Source organism: Mercenaria mercenaria, chromosome 18 (genome assembly GCF_021730395.1).
Source record: "Mercenaria mercenaria strain notata chromosome 18, MADL_Memer_1, whole genome shotgun sequence".
Lineage (NCBI taxonomy): Eukaryota > Metazoa > Mollusca > Bivalvia > Venerida > Veneridae > Mercenaria > Mercenaria mercenaria.
In genome coordinates this window covers 59,543,774-59,549,644 of record NC_069378.1, presented here as the reverse complement: position 1 = coordinate 59,549,644, position 5,871 = coordinate 59,543,774, and the positions used below count along the sequence as shown (strand labels likewise).

At 29.6% G+C, this 5,871-nt stretch overlaps 1 long non-coding RNA gene across 1 annotated transcript; it reads left to right on the top strand.

The window, feature by feature from the left end:
• The first annotated feature begins 656 nt into the window (after window positions 1-656).
• Window positions 657-2,273, top strand: LOC128550855 (uncharacterized). The gene is made up of 3 exons (XR_008368520.1): window positions 657-788; window positions 1,256-1,325; window positions 1,953-2,273. It is a non-coding gene; the product is annotated as an uncharacterized LOC128550855 (long non-coding RNA).
• The last annotated feature ends 3,598 nt before the right edge of the window (window positions 2,274-5,871 follow it).

The window sequence follows — 5,871 nt, the reverse complement described above, 5'->3', positions numbered from 1 at the left end:
GACCAATAAGAACATCCTTGTTTACTGCCGAGCGACAATTTAGCGTCAAACATGTAAGCTGTTCATTTTGTCCATTCAATTTATTTCCATTTTTCTTAGGGTATATAAGGTTGCTTAAATTTACACCTCTTGTTCAAGGATTGTGCCTTCAGGCGACCAGCTCTTTTTCCTCTGTACTGTTTCAATATTCTCAAATCTTTTAACCTTGATAACACAATAGGATTAAGTCTACACCTTGTTGATTGTCCAATTTTGTGTAAGAAATTGCTGTCATACATAATAAAATCCATGATTGAAAACTACAATGGTGAACGAAAGTTCCCAAAGTGTTTATCAATAATAAATATTTCAAGTTTATATATGTGATTGTTTCTGATGCTGATTCTGGATCAACACATGCAGCAATCCAAAATATAATGACACAAACACATCAAGCACACATTCACAAAACTACACTCCAAAAATCACGTCTCTACTCCCACTATTAACGACAACAAAATTAAATCAAATCAGAGCTCAAAAAGTGCAGCCTAACAATATGGCGCATATACAAGATTTTCCTAACCAGAAACTGAAGCAAGGGTTGCTAATAAACGAATTTTGGAAAAAATGATATTATTTTTCTTGGCCTTTCTCATGTATAAGAGTGGCCTCCCTTGAAGCAAGGTGCTTGTTGCCAGGCATTATTATAGGTGGCGCCGCTGTCAACATGTGCATGTGAAAACGAAAGTAGATTGTTTATCTAGGAATTATTACAACATTTTACTCTTCTACGTTGAACTTTTAAGGTAAGTAGATAAAATGCCATTTTGTTGTGTTAAATTAACTAGGGAAGTATTCTTTCGATCCTATTTCAATGGAAATGGAGCAGAATTATTGACACATTTGCAGTAGGAAGACAAAAAATCAACTGACACAGTGACAGTGTTTACATTTTGCATTATTTTTCTGATTCAACCTGATGAATAGTGTGTACTCATTGAATACATGTACTGTATATGAAATTAATGAAGCAGTAATTTGACAAATACAAGCAATGAGATGTTGTTCATTGATTAAAATATGGAATATTTTTCTGGTGTCCTTCAAAAATGAGGCAGTTAATCCTTCAGATATAAAAGAATGCTTCAAGGACAACAGAATATGACAGAAATTATAAAGGCTAGTAATGTAGTTTCTTATTATCATTATTATAATACTGACATATATTGTTATGTCTTGCACTAATCAGTGTTTGTTTTGTATTATATTTCAGATATAATAGTATGAATATAGAGATGATTATTTAGTTACCTTCAACTAGTCATGACTGCAGTGCTCAAAAGGTATGTCTTTTTGATTATTGTAAAATTTTCCTTACACACTTTTTCTTATGGTAGGCCTACCAAGTTAATCTCCACAGTTCTTACCATCTATCTACTTTGTTTCTACTGAAAGCATAAATACTTCAAAATAACTATTCTATATTCTGTATATCCAGGGTTGCAGTGTATCACATGATCCTTTTGAAATTTCTGTGACCTATATTTTCTAGAGTAAAAGAAAATGTTTGTCATATTTATGCAAGAATAACACCAGATCAACTGAGACCCAAACTATAGTTGTGGTGTGTGACTTACTTGTTCTCATGACATAATGAAAGATCAGCTGCTGTGGAATGCCAGTCATACACATGTATCTGCCAGAACATTACCTTTTAATTCAAGAAAGTTGCTTTGAAATCAAATGTGTTGCTTTATATCTATAAACCTGGGGTCATATTCATAAAGCTTCTAAGATTATTTTCATCTAAGGTATTCAATATTTTGTTAGAGACCTAAAGTTGAAATATTTTCTAATTTAAAATATGAGAAACATTATGAATATGACCCTTGTAATTAAATTAATTGATGAATCACACAATTATGCATATTTGTTATGTCATAAAATATTATTTGACTTTTTTATTTCAGGGAGTATTTCTGTGTGTCTTGAAGCATTGAATGCCCCAAAACAACCAGTATGATAAGAAGGTATTTTAGAACTCTTTTTCCTTGCCTTTCACAAAATTACAAAACATGTAACTGAGGAATTGAATTACCCAAGGAAGATCTGATATGAAATAAAATTTTAAAACACTAATTATGCTCTAATGTACACACAGATTGTACCTTGCATTTTTATTTTTATAGAGATGAGAAGATAGTTCATGTATATATTTGTTTCTGCACAAGATTCAGAATCAATTTTCTATCCGTTATGACAAAAGCAGACAGATTTCATTATATGTCATAACAAAATTCAGTATTTAAAAAGGATATATTAAAACTTTATAAAGTTGCTTTTTTTTTACATTACGGGCCGGGGAAAAAAATTTCCAAAAGTTAAAACTAAGCTTTTTTTTCAATTGCCTTGTAAAATTTTAATTTTTTGTTTTCCCTTTTTTTAACCTTATGACTGAATATTTCTTTTTAAATTTATCATAAACTTAAGTTTTTTTCTATAATTTACATTATTTTTCAACTGTTTGCTTTTTTTTCACAAAATATTTTTTTTTATTTCTTTCATTCTGGTTAAAATTAGGTGAAAACAGCCTTGAAAATAAAATTTGGGAGGTACAGCTGGAGCATCAGAAATTACATATTTGGGAACAAAAATTTGCACAATACAATTTACTGGAAGTGACTAAGTTTTTTAAAAGTAAAATACCAGTTTGAAAATTTTTACGGGGGAAATTTTAAGTGTTGAAAGAGATACCATATGCATTTAAATCTAAGTTACAGGGTGAGCTATTCAAAAATTCTTAAAAAACAAGTGTTTTTAATAACTTATAATACAAAAAAAATTATCAAATTTTAAATTTTACCCAATTCTTTCTTTGGGCCTTCATATTTTATATAAATTTTGTCGTTATAAAAATTTATCAGGTAAAGTAATAAATTTTGTTTCTTTAAATACTTGCTTTTAAAAAATGAAATGTCTTTCATGGCCATCACTTCAAAAATTTTTTTTTTAAAAAAGCAAAAAAAACGATGAAAATTAGGTAGTTCTTTTCAAAAAGTTGGGGAATACAAAAATAAAAATTGTATGTTTTTCTAACTTGTATCGGGGCCACAAAAATTAATGCAAATTTAAAAATTTTCTTCACACGAAGGGAAAAGTTTTTTTTAATTTCAGATCAGAAAATTTTTTTTTTTGTTTTAAGAGGCTTTAAAGAAAAAATGCATAATTAACATATTTTATTTTTGCAATGATTTGATTTAAAAATAAACTGAATTAATTTTTTAAAACATTCTTTATAGAAATATTCCTAGAGATTTTGAATCTAAAAAAAAGTGTGTGTGTTTTGGGGTTTAACGTTTTTTTAAACAATTTTCGTCAATAACGACGGAAATTAGTAAAGGGGACAAAAATTGTGGGGGGGAGATAATTTAAACAATTAATTTTTTTCCCTTTAAAAAAAAATTTAAATCATAAATACTTACGGGCAAAAAAATTTGTTAAGGTATGATGCAGCTTAGATAAACAATCTTTTTGAAGGGTGATTTGTTATGAAAAAAAGGCGATAATACAGTTAGATTTTTTAGAATGCTTTAAATTTATTGGAACTAGCCCCAAATTTTCCTTTCTTTAACTTCATAAGAAAAAAGTTCAAAATTTTAAAATTTTCTAATGTCATGGTTCCAAAAACAAAAATGCATTGCATTTCATTTTCTAAAAAAAGTTGTTTTTGGGTCATTCCATTTTTGGCCTTCAATAATTGGAAAGGGAAGGAAATAAAGGGAATTTATGAAAACCAAAAAAATATGGAGCCCGTACAGTATTGATCAATACAGCAGGCTTTGGGGTTATATTGTCAAAATTCTTGTATTTGTAATGACTCTTTTTTTAAGGGACGGGTATAAAAATGCAATATACAGTGACCCTAAGACTAAAATTTTTTTATTTTGGAAACGAATGAAAATTTTTGCCCTTGGCTCAGGTTTTAAATCAACAGTAAAATTTTTTGGTCATAATTTAAAGTTAAATTTTCCTGACAATTAGATAAAATTGTTTTGGTTTTAACTTGAGAACACTTTCACTTTTTTATGATCATCCATTATCATGAATGCCTATCTTCATGATACCACTATAGTTTTTGGAAAATTTTAAAATTTAAATTAAAAACCCCTAGAAAATAAATCAATTTACCCATCACCCGACGGGCCCTCATGGAGACTTTAAATTCTGTGTTTTTTTGTGCCCCCCATGATGGGGGGGCATATTATTTGTTTTTGTCCGCCCTTTCCAAAAAATTTGTTTTTGCGCCTATTTTCCAAAAAGTTTTGCATAAGTCCAAAAAAATTCAGAATGTTGGAATTTATTGTGCCCGGGGGGTTTTGCATCCGATTCAGTCAGTATGAGGATTTTTTCCCCTGATTTTGAAAAAAAATTGTCATTTTTTTTTTGGTCGTGCCTAGCTCCAAAAAAGTATTTGGTGATCCAAACTTTAAAAAATGTTGGTCAAATGTGTAATTTGCACCGGGGGTTCGCGCCCGGATTCATTCGGGCATGTAGGTTAGCCCCCTGACTTATTTAAAAATTGGTCATTTTAATGTTGTGTCGCGCGTAGCCCCAAAAAGTTTTTCCCCGTCACCAAAGTTTACGGAATTTTGGTCAGCATGTGCAGTTGTCATTTGGGGGTTTCGCGTCGGATTCATTAATCGTGTAAAAGTTTACCCCGACTTATTTAAAAAATTGGTCATTTGTTTTTTGCCCCGCGACTCCAAAAGTTTTTACCTAAAATAATTATTTCATACAAAAGACCAACTTTTTCCCAAAAACGCTAAAAAAAAAATTTTGTGAAACTGTCATTAAAAAAAACTTTCCAAGCATAAAAAAGAGTTTATAACCAAAAAAAGTTTTCCTTTAGGAATTTAAATCAGTAGGCCAGGTAAAGGCCAAATAATGAAAAATAAAAATAAGGTTCTTAAATTTGTGTTGCAAAAATCTTAAAAAAAGTTAAAAGGGGTATTTTAAAACCCTTTACAGTGGCAGGGTGGGGGGGGCCTTGCCTATGGACACACATCTTTTTGTTCCATTGCTTAAGACCACTTTAAATTGGCCCCCTTCGAAATTTTGCAGTCTTACTTTTTTTACTCCCTAAAATACTCAAAAAATTCATTTTTTCCCTTTTTTTGCCTGGCAATGAAATATTTTTTACTTTTTAGCTGCAAAAACAAAAGAGTTAATAAAACCATTTTTCGCAACAGATTGTCTTTATAATTTTAAAAAATTAAAAAACAACAAAAAAAAAAAAATTATTTCCCGAAACATTATTAAACAATTTTCCAAGACCTGTTACCAGGGAAATGAAAGGCTCTTTTATTTCTTTTTCAGGAGCGTTATGAGTTGTCATTTGAAAAGGATAATCCCCTTAAAAAAACAAAAAACAAAATATTTAAAATCATAAAGCAAAAAGTTAAAAAAATGCAAAAATTAACCCCGTTGCCATTTCAAAATGAAATGCTCTTTTTTTTGCTTTTTTTTACAGGAGATTTGAAAAGTCAACTGTAAAAGTTTATAATCCCTTAAAAGACAAAAATCAAAATATTTAGGTTAACTGCAAAAAATTTAAAAAATGCAGATTTTAGCCCTGTTGCAGGCAACCCAAAAGAAAAATACCGTTTTATACCATAAATAACCAGGGCCAAGAATTCTACCTCTGTACGTTTTTAAAACAATTTGAAACGAACAAAAAAAAAACAATAAAATACTATTTTTTAAGAAATTTTTAGTTTCATGTTCCCAAAGTTTTTTCCCTTTGTTAAACCGTTTCTATGTTTTGTATGTTTAATAGCCTATGTGTTTACATTCTATTTAATCAACATTGTAACGGAAAACATTTATTAT